Raw genomic sequence first — 18,273 nt, forward strand, 5'->3', positions numbered from 1 at the left:
TTTCTTACTTCCAAAGCAACCCCACCAAGCTCATTCAAACCAATCACACATTTCATTGCTCTCTCCTGTCCTCCTTCTCTTTTCACAAAAAAAATAAAACAACAAAACTTGCTCTTTTGGCTGACACTTGAACATTCAGCAACAAAGGCTAACGCCGGCCGCCAGACTCGGCCTTGTCAACATAAAAGTCACATAAGCCACATGAGTCGAATGGGCTTGTGAAACGGGACAATTACAAAATCACAAATCTTTCTCAACTGTCTTGGCTCCTTTTATTTACACCCCTAAATTCCACATACTAAGGTACAACAGGAATACGGGATAAATGCAGAGGCTACTTCCTACCAATATGGAAGCCGGGCAAAAAAAAAAAAAGAAAAAAGCTCACGCTAGCACGCCGGGCGAAGCATCGCTCTGAGGTGAGTTGCGAGTCGCAGGGATGCCGGTGAAGCAGGCTCGGGCTGAGTGGGCCAGCCAGCCTTTTGACTTAGGGAAGTGGCGTCGCCATGTCAAGTTCAAAGAGCTCTGTGAAGCTTTAGGGGGACAAAAGAACAACTGTTGTAGATGCAGGCAGGTCTGGGAGGAGAATTTTAAAAAAACTCAATACAACTGGAAATCAGCCCCCCGAAACGAGAACGGGGACCCATGAATGGCGGCCCATGACTTGAGGTTGCGTGTAACGGTGAAATAAACATCACGGCTGTCACGAAACGGTGCTGTTATTGCCCCACGGCTCACTCCCTTTCGTGATGTGTTGCTTTAATGTGACCTAAGTAAGTGATCTAAATTAGCAGGTGTTTTTTTGTTTGTTTGTTTGTTTTTAACAGCAAATATTGGGCTTGTCCCACCCATGAGCTGTAATTGTGATTGGTTGTAGTTCTGCTCTGCGTTGACATTCTGTAACAGACCTTCCCCCCCATGTTGTCAGTTTCCTCAAACGTACACTGACCCCTACTGGCAGGCTTGGGTTACTTTTATCCACAGCATTCCCTCCACAGAGTTCTTGTTGAATATTTTCCAGTGTTTTGTTTTGAGAGCAACTGGCTATAATTAAGCCAAACTACAACTGATTGGTTTCCATCCCATGGCAGGCCATGCAGGTGGGCTTAAACGGCATCTGACGCTGAAATGTTTCGACTCTGAAGACTCCAAAGACCGTATGAAATGTAACACAAGGACGTACATGTAAAAGAAAGGGTAATGCGTTGTAGATTTGTGAAAGCGTAAAGTAAGATGGAGTAAAAGTAAGAAAAGCAAGTGAAAGAATGTGCATGTAAGTGCTTGAGGATGGCAAAAGCTTACAGCACCTGGTATTCCCAGGCGGTCTCCCATCCAAGTACTAACCAGGCCCGACCCTGCTTAGCTTCCGAGATCAGACGAGATCGGGCGTGCTCAGGGTGGTATGGCCGTAAGCGAGAGCACTGCTTCCACTCAGCCTATTTATAAGCATGCGGCAAAAGACGGCTGCCTTTTCCACACTACAGGGGACACACATTTACTCGCCCTCCTTTCTTACTTCCAAAGCAACCCCACCAAGCTCATTCAAACCAATCACACATTTCATTGCTCTCTCCTGTCCTCCTTCTCTTTTCACAAAAAAAATAAAACAACAAAACTTGCTCTTTTGGCTGACACTTGAACATTCAGCAACAAAGGCTAACGCCGGCCGCCAGACTCGGCCTTGTCAACATAAAAGTCACATAAGCCACATGAGTCGAATGGGCTTGTGAAACGGGACAATTACAAAATCACAAATCTTTCTCAACTGTCTTGGCTCCTTTTATTTACACCCCTAAATTCCACATACTAAGGTACAACAGGAATACGGGATAAATGCAGAGGCTACTTCCTACCAATATGGAAGCCGGGCAAAAAAAAAAAAAGAAAAAAGCTCACGCTAGCACGCCGGGCGAAGCATCGCTCTGAGGTGAGTTGCGAGTCGCAGGGATGCCGGTGAAGCAGGCTCGGGCTGAGTGGGCCAGCCAGCCTTTTGACTTAGGGAAGTGGCGTCGCCATGTCAAGTTCAAAGAGCTCTGTGAAGCTTTAGGGGGACAAAAGAACAACTGTTGTAGATGCAGGCAGGTCTGGGAGGAGAATTTAAAAAAAACTCAATACAACTGGAAATCAGCCCCCCGAAACGAGAACGGGGACCCATGAATGGCGGCCCATGACTTGAGGTTGCGTGTAACGGTGAAATAAACATCACGGCTGTGACGAAACGGTGCTGTTATTGCCCCACGGCTCACTCCCTTTCGTGATGTGTTGCTTTAATGTGACCTAAGTAAGTGATCTAAATTAGCAGGTGTTTTTTTGTTTGTTTGTTTGTTTTTAACAGCAAATATTGGGCTTGTCCCACCCATGAGCTGTAATTGTGATTGGTTGTAGTTCTGCTCTGCGTTGACATCCTGTAACAGACTTTCCCCCCCATGTTGTCAGTTTCCTCAAACGTACACTGACCCCTACTGGCAGGCTTGGGTTACTTTTATCCACAGCATTCCCTCCACAGAGTTCTTGTTGAATATTTTCCAGTGTTTTGTTTTGAGAGCAACTGGCTATAATTAAGCCAAACTACAACTGATTGGTTTCCATCCCATGGCAGGCCATGCAGGTGGGCTTAAACGGCATCTGACGCTGAAATGTTTCGACTCTGAAGACTCCAAAGACCGTATGAAATGTAACACAAGGACGTACATGTAAAAGAAAGGGTAATGCGTTGTAGATTTGTGAAAGCGTAAAGTAAGATGGAGTAAAAGTAAGAAAAGCAAGTGAAAGAATGTGCATGTAAGTGCTTGAGGATGGCAAAAGCTTACAGCACCTGGTATTCCCAGGCGGTCTCCCATCCAAGTACTAACCAGGCCCGACCCTGCTTAGCTTCCGAGATCAGACGAGATCGGGCGTGCTCAGGGTGGTATGGCCGTAAGCGAGAGCACTGCTTCCACTCAGCCTATTTATAAGCATGCGGCAAAAGACGGCTGCCTTTTCCACACTACAGGGGACACACATTTACTCGCCCTCCTTTCTTACTTCCAAAGCAACCCCACCAAGCTCATTCAAACCAATCACACATTTCATTGCTCTCTCCTGTCCTCCTTCTCTTTTCACAAAAAAAATAAAACAACAAAACTTGCTCTTTTGGCTGACACTTGAACATTCAGCAACAAAGGCTAACGCCGGCCGCCAGACTCGGCCTTGTCAACATAAAAGTCACATAAGCCACATGAGTCGAATGGGCTTGTGAAACGGGACAATTACAAAATCACAAATCTTTCTCAACTGTCTTGGCTCCTTTTATTTACACCCCTAAATTCCACATACTAAGGTACAACAGGAATACGGGATAAATGCAGAGGCTACTTCCTACCAATATGGAAGCCGGGCAAAAAAAAAAAAAGAAAAAAGCTCACGCTAGCACGCCGGGCGAAGCATCGCTCTGAGGTGAGTTGCGAGTCGCAGGGATGCCGGTGAAGCAGGCTCGGGCTGAGTGGGCCAGCCAGCCTTTTGACTTAGGGAAGTGGCGTCGCCATGTCAAGTTCAAAGAGCTCTGTGAAGCTTTAGGGGGACAAAAGAACAACTGTTGTAGATGCAGGCAGGTCTGGGAGGAGAATTTTAAAAAAAACTCAATACAACTGGAAATCAGCCCCCCGAAACGAGAACAGGGACCCATGAATGGCGGCCCATGACTTGAGGTTGCGTGTAACGGTGAAATAAACATCACGGCTGTGACGAAACGGTGCTGTTATTGCCCCACGGCTCACTCCCTTTCGTGATGTGTTGCTTTAATGTGACCTAAGTAAGTGATCTAAATTAGCAGGTGTTTTTTTGTTTGTTTGTTTGTTTTTAACAGCAAATATTGGGCTTGTCCCACCCATGAGCTGTAATTGTGATTGGTTGTAGTTCTGCTCTGCGTTGACATCCTGTAACAGACCTTCCCCCCCATGTTGTCAGTTTCCTCAAACGTACACTGACCCCTACTGGCAGGCTTGGGTTACTTTTATCCACAGCATTCCCTCCACAGAGTTCTTGTTGAATATTTTCCAGTGTTTTGTTTTGAGAGCAACTGGCTATAATTAAGCCAAACTACAACTGATTGGTTTCCATCCCATGGCAGGCCATGCAGGTGGGCTTAAACGGCATCTGACGCTGAAATGTTTCGACTCTGAAGACTCCAAAGACCGTATGAAATGTAACACAAGGACGTACATGTAAAAGAAAGGGTAATGCGTTGTAGATTTGTGAAAGCGTAAAGTAAGATGGAGTAAAAGTAAGAAAAGCAAGTGAAAGAATGTGCATGTAAGTGCTTGAGGATGGCAAAAGCTTACAGCACCTGGTATTCCCAGGCGGTCTCCCATCCAAGTACTAACCAGGCCCGACCCTGCTTAGCTTCCGAGATCAGACGAGATCGGGCGTGCTCAGGGTGGTATGGCCGTAAGCGAGAGCACTGCTTCCACTCAGCCTATTTATAAGCATGCGGCAAAAGACGGCTGCCTTTTCCACACTACAGGGGACACACATTTACTCGCCCTCCTTTCTTACTTCCAAAGCAACCCCACCAAGCTCATTCAAACCAATCACACATTTCATTGCTCTCTCCTGTCCTCCTTCTCTTTTCACAAAAAAAATAAAACAACAAAACTTGCTCTTTTGGCTGACACTTGAACATTCAGCAACAAAGGCTAACGCCGGCCGCCAGACTCGGCCTTGTCAACATAAAAGTCACATAAGCCACATGAGTCGAATGGGCTTGTGAAACGGGACAATTACAAAATCACAAATCTTTCTCAACTGTCTTGGCTCCTTTTATTTACACCCCTAAATTCCACATACTAAGGTACAACAGGAATACGGGATAAATGCAGAGGCTACTTCCTACCAATATGGAAGCCGGGCAAAAAAAAAAAAAGAAAAAAGCTCACGCTAGCACGCCGGGCGAAGCATCGCTCTGAGGTGAGTTGCGAGTCGCAGGGATGCCGGTGAAGCAGGCTCGGGCTGAGTGGGCCAGCCAGCCTTTTGACTTAGGGAAGTGGCGTCGCCATGTCAAGTTCAAAGAGCTCTGTGAAGCTTTAGGGGGACAAAAGAACAACTGTTGTAGATGCAGGCAGGTCTGGGAGGAGAATTTAAAAAAAACTCAATACAACTGGAAATCAGCCCCCCGAAACGAGAACGGGGACCCATGAATGGCGGCCCATGACTTGAGGTTGCGTGTAACGGTGAAATAAACATCACGGCTGTGACGAAACGGTGCTGTTATTGCCCCACGGCTCACTCCCTTTCGTGATGTGTTGCTTTAATGTGACCTAAGTAAGTGATCTAAATTAGCAGGTGTTTTTTTGTTTGTTTGTTTGTTTTTAACAGCAAATATTGGGCTTGTCCCACCCATGAGCTGTAATTGTGATTGGTTGTAGTTCTGCTCTGCGTTGACATCCTGTAACAGACTTTCCCCCCCATGTTGTCAGTTTCCTCAAACGTACACTGACCCCTACTGGCAGGCTTGGGTTACTTTTATCCACAGCATTCCCTCCACAGAGTTCTTGTTGAATATTTTCCAGTGTTTTGTTTTGAGAGCAACTGGCTATAATTAAGCCAAACTACAACTGATTGGTTTCCATCCCATGGCAGGCCATGCAGGTGGGCTTAAACGGCATCTGACGCTGAAATGTTTCGACTCTGAAGACTCCAAAGACCGTATGAAATGTAACACAAGGACGTACATGTAAAAGAAAGGGTAATGCGTTGTAGATTTGTGAAAGCGTAAAGTAAGATGGAGTAAAAGTAAGAAAAGCAAGTGAAAGAATGTGCATGTAAGTGCTTGAGGATGGCAAAAGCTTACAGCACCTGGTATTCCCAGGCGGTCTCCCATCCAAGTACTAACCAGGCCCAACCCTGCTTAGCTTCCGAGATCAGACGAGATCGGGCGTGCTCAGGGTGGTATGGCCGTAAGCGAGAGCACTGCTTCCACTCAGCCTATTTATAAGCATGCGGCAAAAGACGGCTGCCTTTTCCACACTACAGGGGACACACATTTACTCGCCCTCCTTTCTTACTTCCAAAGCAACCCCACCAAGCTCATTCAAACCAATCACACATTTCATTGCTCTCTCCTGTCCTCCTTCTCTTTTCACAAAAAAAATAAAACAACAAAACTTGCTCTTTTGGCTGACACTTGAACATTCAGCAACAAAGGCTAACGCCGGCCGCCAGACTCGGCCTTGTCAACATAAAAGTCACATAAGCCACATGAGTCGAATGGGCTTGTGAAACGGGACAATTACAAAATCACAAATCTTTCTCAACTGTCTTGGCTCCTTTTATTTACACCCCTAAATTCCACATACTAAGGTACAACAGGAATACGGGATAAATGCAGAGGCTACTTCCTACCAATATGGAAGCCGGGCAAAAAAAAAGAAAAGAAAAAAGCTCACGCTAGCACGCCGGGCGAAGCATCGCTCTGAGGTGAGTTGCGAGTCGCAGGGATGCCGGTGAAGCAGGCTCGGGCTGAGTGGGCCAGCCAGCCTTTTGACTTAGGGAAGTGGCGTCGCCATGTCAAGTTCAAAGAGCTCTGTGAAGCTTTAGGGGGACAAAAGAACAACTGTTGTAGATGCAGGCAGGTCTGGGAGGAGAATTTAAAAAAAACTCAATACAACTGGAAATCAGCCCCCCGAAACGAGAACGGGGACCCATGAATGGCGGCCCATGACTTGAGGTTGCGTGTAACGGTGAAATAAACATCACGGCTGTGACGAAACGGTGCTGTTATTGCCCCACGGCTCACTCCCTTTCGTGATGTGTTGCTTTAATGTGACCTAAGTAAGTGATCTAAATTAGCAGGTGTTTTTTTGTTTGTTTGTTTGTTTTTAACAGCAAATATTGGGCTTGTCCCACCCATGAGCTGTAATTGTGATTGGTTGTAGTTCTGCTCTGCGTTGACATCCTGTAACAGACTTTCCCCCCCATGTTGTCAGTTTCCTCAAACGTACACTGACCCCTACTGGCAGGCTTGGGTTACTTTTATCCACAGCATTCCCTCCACAGAGTTCTTGTTGAATATTTTCCAGTGTTTTGTTTTGAGAGCAACTGGCTATAATTAAGCCAAACTACAACTGATTGGTTTCCATCCCATGGCAGGCCATGCAGGTGGGCTTAAACGGCATCTGACGCTGAAATGTTTCGACTCTGAAGACTCCAAAGACCGTATGAAATGTAACACAAGGACGTACATGTAAAAGAAAGGGTAATGCGTTGTAGATTTGTGAAAGCGTAAAGTAAGATGGAGTAAAAGTAAGAAAAGCAAGTGAAAGAATGTGCATGTAAGTGCTTGAGGATGGCGAAAGCTTACAGCACCTGGTATTCCCAGGCGGTCTCCCATCCAAGTACTAACCAGGCCCGACCCTGCTTAGCTTCCGAGATCAGACGAGATCGGGCGTGCTCAGGGTGGTATGGCCGTAAGCGAGAGCACTGCTTCCACTCAGCCTATTTATAAGCATGCGGCAAAAGACGGCTGCCTTTTCCACACTACAGGGGACACACATTTACTCGCCCTCCTTTCTTACTTCCAAAGCAACCCCACCAAGCTCATTCAAACCAATCACACATTTCATTGCTCTCTCCTGTCCTCCTTCTCTTTTCACAAAAAAAATAAAACAACAAAACTTGCTCTTTTGGCTGACACTTGAACATTCAGCAACAAAGGCTAACGCCGGCCGCCAGACTCGGCCTTGTCAACATAAAAGTCACATAAGCCACATGAGTCGAATGGGCTTGTGAAACGGGACAATTACAAAATCACAAATCTTTCTCAACTGTCTTGGCTCCTTTTATTTACACCCCTAAATTCCACATACTAAGGTACAACAGGAATACGGGATAAATGCAGAGGCTACTTCCTACCAATATGGAAGCCGGGCAAAAAAAAAGAAAAGAAAAAAGCTCACGCTAGCACGCCGGGCGAAGCATCGCTCTGAGGTGAGTTGCGAGTCGCAGGGATGCCGGTGAAGCAGGCTCGGGCTGAGTGGGCCAGCCAGCCTTTTGACTTAGGGAAGTGGCGTCGCCATGTCAAGTTCAAAGAGCTCTGTGAAGCTTTAGGGGGACAAAAGAACAACTGTTGTAGATGCAGGCAGGTCTGGGAGGAGAATTTAAAAAAAACTCAATACAACTGGAAATCAGCCCCCCGAAACGAGAACGGGGACCCATGAATGGCGGCCCATGACTTGAGGTTGCGTGTAACGGTGAAATAAACATCACGGCTGTGACGAAACGGTGCTGTTATTGCCCCACGGCTCACTCCCTTTCGTGATGTGTTGCTTTAATGTGACCTAAGTAAGTGATCTAAATTAGCAGGTGTTTTTTTGTTTGTTTGTTTGTTTTTAACAGCAAATATTGGGCTTGTCCCACCCATGAGCTGTAATTGTGATTGGTTGTAGTTCTGCTCTGCGTTGACATCCTGTAACAGACTTTCCCCCCCATGTTGTCAGTTTCCTCAAACGTACACTGACCCCTACTGGCAGGCTTGGGTTACTTTTATCCACAGCATTCCCTCCACAGAGTTCTTGTTGAATATTTTCCAGTGTTTTGTTTTGAGAGCAACTGGCTATAATTAAGCCAAACTACAACTGATTGGTTTCCATCCCATGGCAGGCCATGCAGGTGGGCTTAAACGGCATCTGACGCTGAAATGTTTCGACTCTGAAGACTCCAAAGACCGTATGAAATGTAACACAAGGACGTACATGTAAAAGAAAGGGTAATGCGTTGTAGATTTGTGAAAGCGTAAAGTAAGATGGAGTAAAAGTAAGAAAAGCAAGTGAAAGAATGTGCATGTAAGTGCTTGAGGATGGCGAAAGCTTACAGCACCTGGTATTCCCAGGCGGTCTCCCATCCAAGTACTAACCAGGCCCGACCCTGCTTAGCTTCCGAGATCAGACGAGATCGGGCGTGCTCAGGGTGGTATGGCCGTAAGCGAGAGCACTGCTTCCACTCAGCCTATTTATAAGCATGCGGCAAAAGACGGCTGCCTTTTCCACACTACAGGGGACACACATTTACTCGCCCTCCTTTCTTACTTCCAAAGCAACCCCACCAAGCTCATTCAAACCAATCACACATTTCATTGCTCTCTCCTGTCCTCCTTCTCTTTTCACAAAAAAAATAAAACAACAAAACTTGCTCTTTTGGCTGACACTTGAACATTCAGCAACAAAGGCTAACGCCGGCCGCCAGACTCGGCCTTGTCAACATAAAAGTCACATAAGCCACATGAGTCGAATGGGCTTGTGAAACGGGACAATTACAAAATCACAAATCTTTCTCAACTGTCTTGGCTCCTTTTATTTACACCCCTAAATTCCACATACTAAGGTACAACAGGAATACGGGATAAATGCAGAGGCTACTTCCTACCAATATGGAAGCCGGGCAAAAAAAAAGAAAAGAAAAAAGCTCACGCTAGCACGCCGGGCGAAGCATCGCTCTGAGGTGAGTTGCGAGTCGCAGGGATGCCGGTGAAGCAGGCTCGGGCTGAGTGGGCCAGCCAGCCTTTTGACTTAGGGAAGTGGCGTCGCCATGTCAAGTTCAAAGAGCTCTGTGAAGCTTTAGGGGGACAAAAGAACAACTGTTGTAGATGCAGGCAGGTCTGGGAGGAGAATTTAAAAAAAACTCAATACAACTGGAAATCAGCCCCCCGAAACGAGAACGGGGACCCATGAATGGCGGCCCATGACTTGAGGTTGCGTGTAACGGTGAAATAAACATCACGGCTGTGACGAAACGGTGCTGTTATTGCCCCACGGCTCACTCCCTTTCGTGATGTGTTGCTTTAATGTGACCTAAGTAAGTGATCTAAATTAGCAGGTGTTTTTTTGTTTGTTTGTTTGTTTTTAACAGCAAATATTGGGCTTGTCCCACCCATGAGCTGTAATTGTGATTGGTTGTAGTTCTGCTCTGCGTTGACATCCTGTAACAGACTTTCCCCCCCATGTTGTCAGTTTCCTCAAACGTACACTGACCCCTACTGGCAGGCTTGGGTTACTTTTATCCACAGCATTCCCTCCACAGAGTTCTTGTTGAATATTTTCCAGTGTTTTGTTTTGAGAGCAACTGGCTATAATTAAGCCAAACTACAACTGATTGGTTTCCATCCCATGGCAGGCCATGCAGGTGGGCTTAAACGGCATCTGACGCTGAAATGTTTCGACTCTGAAGACTCCAAAGACCGTATGAAATGTAACACAAGGACGTACATGTAAAAGAAAGGGTAATGCGTTGTAGATTTGTGAAAGCGTAAAGTAAGATGGAGTAAAAGTAAGAAAAGCAAGTGAAAGAATGTGCATGTAAGTGCTTGAGGATGGCGAAAGCTTACAGCACCTGGTATTCCCAGGCGGTCTCCCATCCAAGTACTAACCAGGCCCGACCCTGCTTAGCTTCCGAGATCAGACGAGATCGGGCGTGCTCAGGGTGGTATGGCCGTAAGCGAGAGCACTGCTTCCACTCAGCCTATTTATAAGCATGCGGCAAAAGACGGCTGCCTTTTCCACACTACAGGGGACACACATTTACTCGCCCTCCTTTCTTACTTCCAAAGCAACCCCACCAAGCTCATTCAAACCAATCACACATTTCATTGCTCTCTCCTGTCCTCCTTCTCTTTTCACAAAAAAAATAAAACAACAAAACTTGCTCTTTTGGCTGACACTTGAACATTCAGCAACAAAGGCTAACGCCGGCCGCCAGACTCGGCCTTGTCAACATAAAAGTCACATAAGCCACATGAGTCGAATGGGCTTGTGAAACGGGACAATTACAAAATCACAAATCTTTCTCAACTGTCTTGGCTCCTTTTATTTACACCCCTAAATTCCACATACTAAGGTACAACAGGAATACGGGATAAATGCAGAGGCTACTTCCTACCAATATGGAAGCCGGGCAAAAAAAAAGAAAAGAAAAAAGCTCACGCTAGCACGCCGGGCGAAGCATCGCTCTGAGGTGAGTTGCGAGTCGCAGGGATGCCGGTGAAGCAGGCTCGGGCTGAGTGGGCCAGCCAGCCTTTTGACTTAGGGAAGTGGCGTCGCCATGTCAAGTTCAAAGAGCTCTGTGAAGCTTTAGGGGGACAAAAGAACAACTGTTGTAGATGCAGGCAGGTCTGGGAGGAGAATTTAAAAAAAACTCAATACAACTGGAAATCAGCCCCCCGAAACGAGAACGGGGACCCATGAATGGCGGCCCATGACTTGAGGTTGCGTGTAACGGTGAAATAAACATCACGGCTGTGACGAAACGGTGCTGTTATTGCCCCACGGCTCACTCCCTTTCGTGATGTGTTGCTTTAATGTGACCTAAGTAAGTGATCTAAATTAGCAGGTGTTTTTTTGTTTGTTTGTTTGTTTTTAACAGCAAATATTGGGCTTGTCCCACCCATGAGCTGTAATTGTGATTGGTTGTAGTTCTGCTCTGCGTTGACATCCTGTAACAGACTTTCCCCCCCATGTTGTCAGTTTCCTCAAACGTACACTGACCCCTACTGGCAGGCTTGGGTTACTTTTATCCACAGCATTCCCTCCACAGAGTTCTTGTTGAATATTTTCCAGTGTTTTGTTTTGAGAGCAACTGGCTATAATTAAGCCAAACTACAACTGATTGGTTTCCATCCCATGGCAGGCCATGCAGGTGGGCTTAAACGGCATCTGACGCTGAAATGTTTCGACTCTGAAGACTCCAAAGACCGTATGAAATGTAACACAAGGACGTACATGTAAAAGAAAGGGTAATGCGTTGTAGATTTGTGAAAGCGTAAAGTAAGATGGAGTAAAAGTAAGAAAAGCAAGTGAAAGAATGTGCATGTAAGTGCTTGAGGATGGCAAAAGCTTACAGCACCTGGTATTCCCAGGCGGTCTCCCATCCAAGTACTAACCAGGCCCGACCCTGCTTAGCTTCCGAGATCAGACGAGATCGGGCGTGCTCAGGGTGGTATGGCCGTAAGCGAGAGCACTGCTTCCACTCAGCCTATTTATAAGCATGCGGCAAAAGACGGCTGCCTTTTCCACACTACAGGGGACACACATTTACTCGCCCTCCTTTCTTACTTCCAAAGCAACCCCACCAAGCTCATTCAAACCAATCACACATTTCATTGCTCTCTCCTGTCCTCCTTCTCTTTTCACAAAAAAAATAAAACAACAAAACTTGCTCTTTTGGCTGACACTTGAACATTCAGCAACAAAGGCTAACGCCGGCCGCCAGACTCGGCCTTGTCAACATAAAAGTCACATAAGCCACATGAGTCGAATGGGCTTGTGAAACGGGACAATTACAAAATCACAAATCTTTCTCAACTGTCTTGGCTCCTTTTATTTACACCCCTAAATTCCACATACTAAGGTACAACAGGAATACGGGATAAATGCAGAGGCTACTTCCTACCAATATGGAAGCCGGGCAAAAAAAAAAAAAGAAAAAAGCTCACGCTAGCACGCCGGGCGAAGCATCGCTCTGAGGTGAGTTGCGAGTCGCAGGGATGCCGGTGAAGCAGGCTCGGGCTGAGTGGGCCAGCCAGCCTTTTGACTTAGGGAAGTGGCGTCGCCATGTCAAGTTCAAAGAGCTCTGTGAAGCTTTAGGGGGACAAAAGAACAACTGTTGTAGATGCAGGCAGGTCTGGGAGGAGAATTTAAAAAAAACTCAATACAACTGGAAATCAGCCCCCCGAAACGAGAACGGGGACCCATGAATGGCGGCCCATGACTTGAGGTTGCGTGTAACGGTGAAATAAACATCACGGCTGTGACGAAACGGTGCTGTTATTGCCCCACGGCTCACTCCCTTTCGTGATGTGTTGCTTTAATGTGACCTAAGTAAGTGATCTAAATTAGCAGGTGTTTTTTTGTTTGTTTGTTTGTTTTTAACAGCAAATATTGGGCTTGTCCCACCCATGAGCTGTAATTGTGATTGGTTGTAGTTCTGCTCTGCGTTGACATCCTGTAACAGACTTTCCCCCCCATGTTGTCAGTTTCCTCAAACGTACACTGACCCCTACTGGCAGGCTTGGGTTACTTTTATCCACAGCATTCCCTCCACAGAGTTCTTGTTGAATATTTTCCAGTGTTTTGTTTTGAGAGCAACTGGCTATAATTAAGCCAAACTACAACTGATTGGTTTCCATCCCATGGCAGGCCATGCAGGTGGGCTTAAACGGCATCTGACGCTGAAATGTTTCGACTCTGAAGACTCCAAAGACCGTATGAAATGTAACACAAGGACGTACATGTAAAAGAAAGGGTAATGCGTTGTAGATTTGTGAAAGCGTAAAGTAAGATGGAGTAAAAGTAAGAAAAGCAAGTGAAAGAATGTGCATGTAAGTGCTTGAGGATGGCAAAAGCTTACAGCACCTGGTATTCCCAGGCGGTCTCCCATCCAAGTACTAACCAGGCCCGACCCTGCTTAGCTTCCGAGATCAGACGAGATCGGGCGTGCTCAGGGTGGTATGGCCGTAAGCGAGAGCACTGCTTCCACTCAGCCTATTTATAAGCATGCGGCAAAAGACGGCTGCCTTTTCCACACTACAGGGGACACACATTTACTCGCCCTCCTTTCTTACTTCCAAAGCAACCCCACCAAGCTCATTCAAACCAATCACACATTTCATTGCTCTCTCCTGTCCTCCTTCTCTTTTCACAAAAAAAATAAAACAACAAAACTTGCTCTTTTGGCTGACACTTGAACATTCAGCAACAAAGGCTAACGCCGGCCGCCAGACTCGGCCTTGTCAACATAAAAGTCACATAAGCCACATGAGTCGAATGGGCTTGTGAAACGGGACAATTACAAAATCACAAATCTTTCTCAACTGTCTTGGCTCCTTTTATTTACACCCCTAAATTCCACATACTAAGGTACAACAGGAATACGGGATAAATGCAGAGGCTACTTCCTACCAATATGGAAGCCGGGCAAAAAAAAAAAAAGAAAAAAGCTCACGCTAGCACGCCGGGCGAAGCATCGCTCTGAGGTGAGTTGCGAGTCGCAGGGATGCCGGTGAAGCAGGCTCGGGCTGAGTGGGCCAGCCAGCCTTTTGACTTAGGGAAGTGGCGTCGCCATGTCAAGTTCAAAGAGCTCTGTGAAGCTTTAGGGGGACAAAAGAACAACTGTTGTAGATGCAGGCAGGTCTGGGAGGAGAATTTAAAAAAAACTCAATACAACTGGAAATCAGCCCCCCGAAACGAGAACGGGGACCCATGAATGGCGGCCCATGACTTGAGGTTGCGTGTAACGGTGAAATAAACATCACGGCTGTGACGAAACGGTGCTGTTATTGCCCCACGGCTCACTCCCTTTCGTGATGTGTTGCTTTAATGTGACCTAAGTAAGTGATCTAAATTAGCAGGTGTTTTTTTGTTTGTTTGTTTGTTTTTAACAGCAAATATTGGGCTTGTCCCACCCATGAGCTGTAATTGTGATTGGTTGTAGTTCTGCTCTGCGTTGACATCCTGTAACAGACTTTCCCCCCCATGTTGTCAGTTTCCTCAAACGTACACTGACCCCTACTGGCAGGCTTGGGTTACTTTTATCCACAGCATTCCCTCCACAGAGTTCTTGTTGAATATTTTCCAGTGTTTTGTTTTGAGAGCAACTGGCTATAATTAAGCCAAACTACAACTGATTGGTTTCCATCCCATGGCAGGCCATGCAGGTGGGCTTAAACGGCATCTGACGCTGAAATGTTTCGACTCTGAAGACTCCAAAGACCGTATGAAATGTAACACAAGGACGTACATGTAAAAGAAAGGGTAATGCGTTGTAGATTTGTGAAAGCGTAAAGTAAGATGGAGTAAAAGTAAGAAAAGCAAGTGAAAGAATGTGCATGTAAGTGCTTGAGGATGGCAAAAGCTTACAGCACCTGGTATTCCCAGGCGGTCTCCCATCCAAGTACTAACCAGGCCCGACCCTGCTTAGCTTCCGAGATCAGACGAGATCGGGCGTGCTCAGGGTGGTATGGCCGTAAGCGAGAGCACTGCTTCCACTCAGCCTATTTATAAGCACGCGGCAAAAGACGGCTGCCTTTTCCACACTACAGGGGACACACATTTACTCGCCCTCCTTTCTTACTTCCAAAGCAACCCCACCAAGCTCATTCAAACCAATCACACATTTCATTGCTCTCTCCTGTCCTCCTTCTCTTTTCACAAAAAAAATAAAACAACAAAACTTGCTCTTTTGGCTGACACTTGAACATTCAGCAACAAAGGCTAACGCCGGCCGCCAGACTCGGCCTTGTCAACATAAAAGTCACATAAGCCACATGAGTCGAATGGGCTTGTGAAACGGGACAATTACAAAATCACAAATCTTTCTCAACTGTCTTGGCTCCTTTTATTTACACCCCTAAATTCCACATACTAAGGTACAACAGGAATACGGGATAAATGCAGAGGCTACTTCCTACCAATATGGAAGCCGGGCAAAAAAAAAGAAAAGAAAAAAGCTCACGCTAGCACGCCGGGCGAAGCATCGCTCTGAGGTGAGTTGCGAGTCGCAGGGATGCCGGTGAAGCAGGCTCGGGCTGAGTGGGCCAGCCAGCCTTTTGACTTAGGGAAGTGGCGTCGCCATGTCAAGTTCAAAGAGCTCTGTGAAGCTTTAGGGGGACAAAAGAACAACTGTTGTAGATGCAGGCAGGTCTGGGAGGAGAATTTAAAAAAAACTCAATACAACTGGAAATCAGCCCCCCGAAACGAGAACGGGGACCCATGAATGGCGGCCCATGACTTGAGGTTGCGTGTAACGGTGAAATAAACATCACGGCTGTGACGAAACGGTGCTGTTATTGCCCCACGGCTCACTCCCTTTCGTGATGTGTTGCTTTAATGTGACCTAAGTAAGTGATCTAAATTAGCAGGTGTTTTTTTGTTTGTTTGTTTGTTTTTAACAGCAAATATTGGGCTTGTCCCACCCATGAGCTGTAATTGTGATTGGTTGTAGTTCTGCTCTGCGTTGACATCCTGTAACAGACTTTCCCCCCCATGTTGTCAGTTTCCTCAAACGTACACTGACCCCTACTGGCAGGCTTGGGTTACTTTTATCCACAGCATTCCCTCCACAGAGTTCTTGTTGAATATTTTCCAGTGTTTTGTTTTGAGAGCAACTGGCTATAATTAAGCCAAACTACAACTGATTGGTTTCCATCCCATGGCAGGCCATGCAGGTGGGCTTAAACGGCATCTGACGCTGAAATGTTTCGACTCTGAAGACTCCAAAGACCGTATGAAATGTAACACAAGGACGTACATGTAAAAGAAAGGGTAATGCGTTGTAGATTTGTGAAAGCGTAAAGTAAGATGGAGTAAAAGTAAGAAAAGCAAGTGAAAGAATGTGCATGTAAGTGCTTGAGGATGGCAAAAGCTTACAGCACCTGGTATTCCCAGGCGGTCTCCCATCCAAGTACTAACCAGGCCCGACCCTGCTTAGCTTCCGAGATCAGACGAGATCGGGCGTGCTCAGGGTGGTATGGCCGTAAGCGAGAGCACTGCTTCCACTCAGCCTATTTATAAGCACGCGGCAAAAGACGGCTGCCTTTTCCACACTACAGGGGACACACATTTACTCGCCCTCCTTTCTTACTTCCAAAGCAACCCCACCAAGCTCATTCAAACCAATCACACATTTCATTGCTCTCTCCTGTCCTCCTTCTCTTTTCACAAAAAAAATAAAACAACAAAACTTGCTCTTTTGGCTGACACTTGAACATTCAGCAACAAAGGCTAACGCCGGCCGCCAGACTCGGCCTTGTCAACATAAAAGTCACATAAGCCACATGAGTCGAATGGGCTTGTGAAACGGGACAATTACAAAATCACAAATCTTTCTCAACTGTCTTGGCTCCTTTTATTTACACCCCTAAATTCCACATACTAAGGTACAACAGGAATACGGGATAAATGCAGAGGCTACTTCCTACCAATATGGAAGCCGGGCAAAAAAAAAGAAAAGAAAAAAGCTCACGCTAGCACGCCGGGCGAAGCATCGCTCTGAGGTGAGTTGCGAGTCGCAGGGATGCCGGTGAAGCAGGCTCGGGCTGAGTGGGCCAGCCAGCCTTTTGACTTAGGGAAGTGGCGTCGCCATGTCAAGTTCAAAGAGCTCTGTGAAGCTTTAGGGGGACAAAAGAACAACTGTTGTAGATGCAGGCAGGTCTGGGAGGAGAATTTAAAAAAAACTCAATACAACTGGAAATCAGCCCCCCGAAACGAGAACGGGGACCCATGAATGGCGGCCCATGACTTGAGGTTGCGTGTAACGGTGAAATAAACATCACGGCTGTGACGAAACGGTGCTGTTATTGCCCCACGGCTCACTCCCTTTCGTGATGTGTTGCTTTAATGTGACCTAAGTAAGTGATCTAAATTAGCAGGTGTTTTTTTGTTTGTTTGTTTGTTTTTAACAGCAAATATTGGGCTTGTCCCACCCATGAGCTGTAATTGTGATTGGTTGTAGTTCTGCTCTGCGTTGACATCCTGTAACAGACTTTCCCCCCCATGTTGTCAGTTTCCTCAAACGTACACTGACCCCTACTGGCAGGCTTGGGTTACTTTTATCCACAGCATTCCCTCCACAGAGTTCTTGTTGAATATTTTCCAGTGTTTTGTTTTGAGAGCAACTGGCTATAATTAAGCCAAACTACAACTGATTGGTTTCCATCCCATGGCAGGCCATGCAGGTGGGCTTAAACGGCATCTGACGCTGAAATGTTTCGACTCTGAAGACTCCAAAGACCGTATGAAATGTAACACAAGGACGTACATGTAAAAGAAAGGGTAATGCGTTGTAGATTTGTGAAAGCGTAAAGTAAGATGGAGTAAAAGTAAGAAAAGCAAGTGAAAGAATGTGCATGTAAGTGCTTGAGGATGGCAAAAGCTTACAGCACCTGGTATTCCCAGGCGGTCTCCCATCCAAGTACTAACCAGGCCCGACCCTGCTTAGCTTCCGAGATCAGACGAGATCGGGCGTGCTCAGGGTGGTATGGCCGTAAGCGAGAGCACTGCTTCCACTCAGCCTATTTATAAGCATGCGGCAAAAGACGGCTGCCTTTTCCACACTACAGGGGACACACATTTACTCGCCCTCCTTTCTTACTTCCAAAGCAACCCCACCAAGCTCATTCAAACCAATCACACATTTCATTGCTCTCTCCTGTCCTCCTTCTCTTTTCACAAAAAAAATAAAACAACAAAACTTGCTCTTTTGGCTGACACTTGAACATTCAGCAACAAAGGCTAACGCCGGCCGCCAGACTCG

At 46.4% G+C, this 18,273-nt stretch overlaps 12 non-coding genes across 12 annotated transcripts; all 12 read right to left on the reverse strand.

Annotated features, from left to right (window-relative positions):
- Positions 1-1,295: 1,295 nt before the first annotated feature.
- On the reverse strand, positions 1,296-1,414 carry LOC140576325 (5S ribosomal RNA). The gene has a single exon (XR_011981544.1). It is a non-coding gene; the product is annotated as a 5S ribosomal RNA (ribosomal RNA).
- Positions 1,415-2,803: 1,389 nt separating this feature from the next.
- Positions 2,804-2,922, reverse strand: LOC140576327 (5S ribosomal RNA). The gene has a single exon (XR_011981546.1). It is a non-coding gene; the product is annotated as a 5S ribosomal RNA (ribosomal RNA).
- A 1,390-nt stretch (positions 2,923-4,312) lies between these two features.
- LOC140576328 (5S ribosomal RNA) lies at positions 4,313-4,431 on the reverse strand. Its single transcript, XR_011981547.1, has one exon. It is a non-coding gene; the product is annotated as a 5S ribosomal RNA (ribosomal RNA).
- A 1,389-nt stretch (positions 4,432-5,820) lies between these two features.
- On the reverse strand, positions 5,821-5,939 carry LOC140576102 (5S ribosomal RNA). The gene has a single exon (XR_011981334.1). It is a non-coding gene; the product is annotated as a 5S ribosomal RNA (ribosomal RNA).
- Positions 5,940-7,329: 1,390 nt separating this feature from the next.
- LOC140576329 (5S ribosomal RNA) lies at positions 7,330-7,448 on the reverse strand. The gene has a single exon (XR_011981548.1). It is a non-coding gene; the product is annotated as a 5S ribosomal RNA (ribosomal RNA).
- Positions 7,449-8,838: 1,390 nt separating this feature from the next.
- Positions 8,839-8,957, reverse strand: LOC140576330 (5S ribosomal RNA). The gene has a single exon (XR_011981549.1). It is a non-coding gene; the product is annotated as a 5S ribosomal RNA (ribosomal RNA).
- A 1,390-nt stretch (positions 8,958-10,347) lies between these two features.
- Positions 10,348-10,466, reverse strand: LOC140576331 (5S ribosomal RNA). The gene has a single exon (XR_011981550.1). It is a non-coding gene; the product is annotated as a 5S ribosomal RNA (ribosomal RNA).
- A 1,390-nt stretch (positions 10,467-11,856) lies between these two features.
- On the reverse strand, positions 11,857-11,975 carry LOC140576332 (5S ribosomal RNA). The gene has a single exon (XR_011981551.1). It is a non-coding gene; the product is annotated as a 5S ribosomal RNA (ribosomal RNA).
- Positions 11,976-13,364: 1,389 nt separating this feature from the next.
- Positions 13,365-13,483, reverse strand: LOC140576334 (5S ribosomal RNA). The gene has a single exon (XR_011981552.1). It is a non-coding gene; the product is annotated as a 5S ribosomal RNA (ribosomal RNA).
- A 1,389-nt stretch (positions 13,484-14,872) lies between these two features.
- On the reverse strand, positions 14,873-14,991 carry LOC140576335 (5S ribosomal RNA). Its single transcript, XR_011981553.1, has one exon. It is a non-coding gene; the product is annotated as a 5S ribosomal RNA (ribosomal RNA).
- A 1,390-nt stretch (positions 14,992-16,381) lies between these two features.
- On the reverse strand, positions 16,382-16,500 carry LOC140576336 (5S ribosomal RNA). The gene has a single exon (XR_011981554.1). It is a non-coding gene; the product is annotated as a 5S ribosomal RNA (ribosomal RNA).
- Positions 16,501-17,890: 1,390 nt separating this feature from the next.
- LOC140576337 (5S ribosomal RNA) lies at positions 17,891-18,009 on the reverse strand. The gene has a single exon (XR_011981555.1). It is a non-coding gene; the product is annotated as a 5S ribosomal RNA (ribosomal RNA).
- Between the last annotated feature and the right edge of the window lie 264 nt (positions 18,010-18,273).

This window comes from Salminus brasiliensis, chromosome 13 (assembly GCF_030463535.1).
Source record: "Salminus brasiliensis chromosome 13, fSalBra1.hap2, whole genome shotgun sequence".
Taxonomy (NCBI): domain Eukaryota; kingdom Metazoa; phylum Chordata; class Actinopteri; order Characiformes; family Bryconidae; genus Salminus; species Salminus brasiliensis.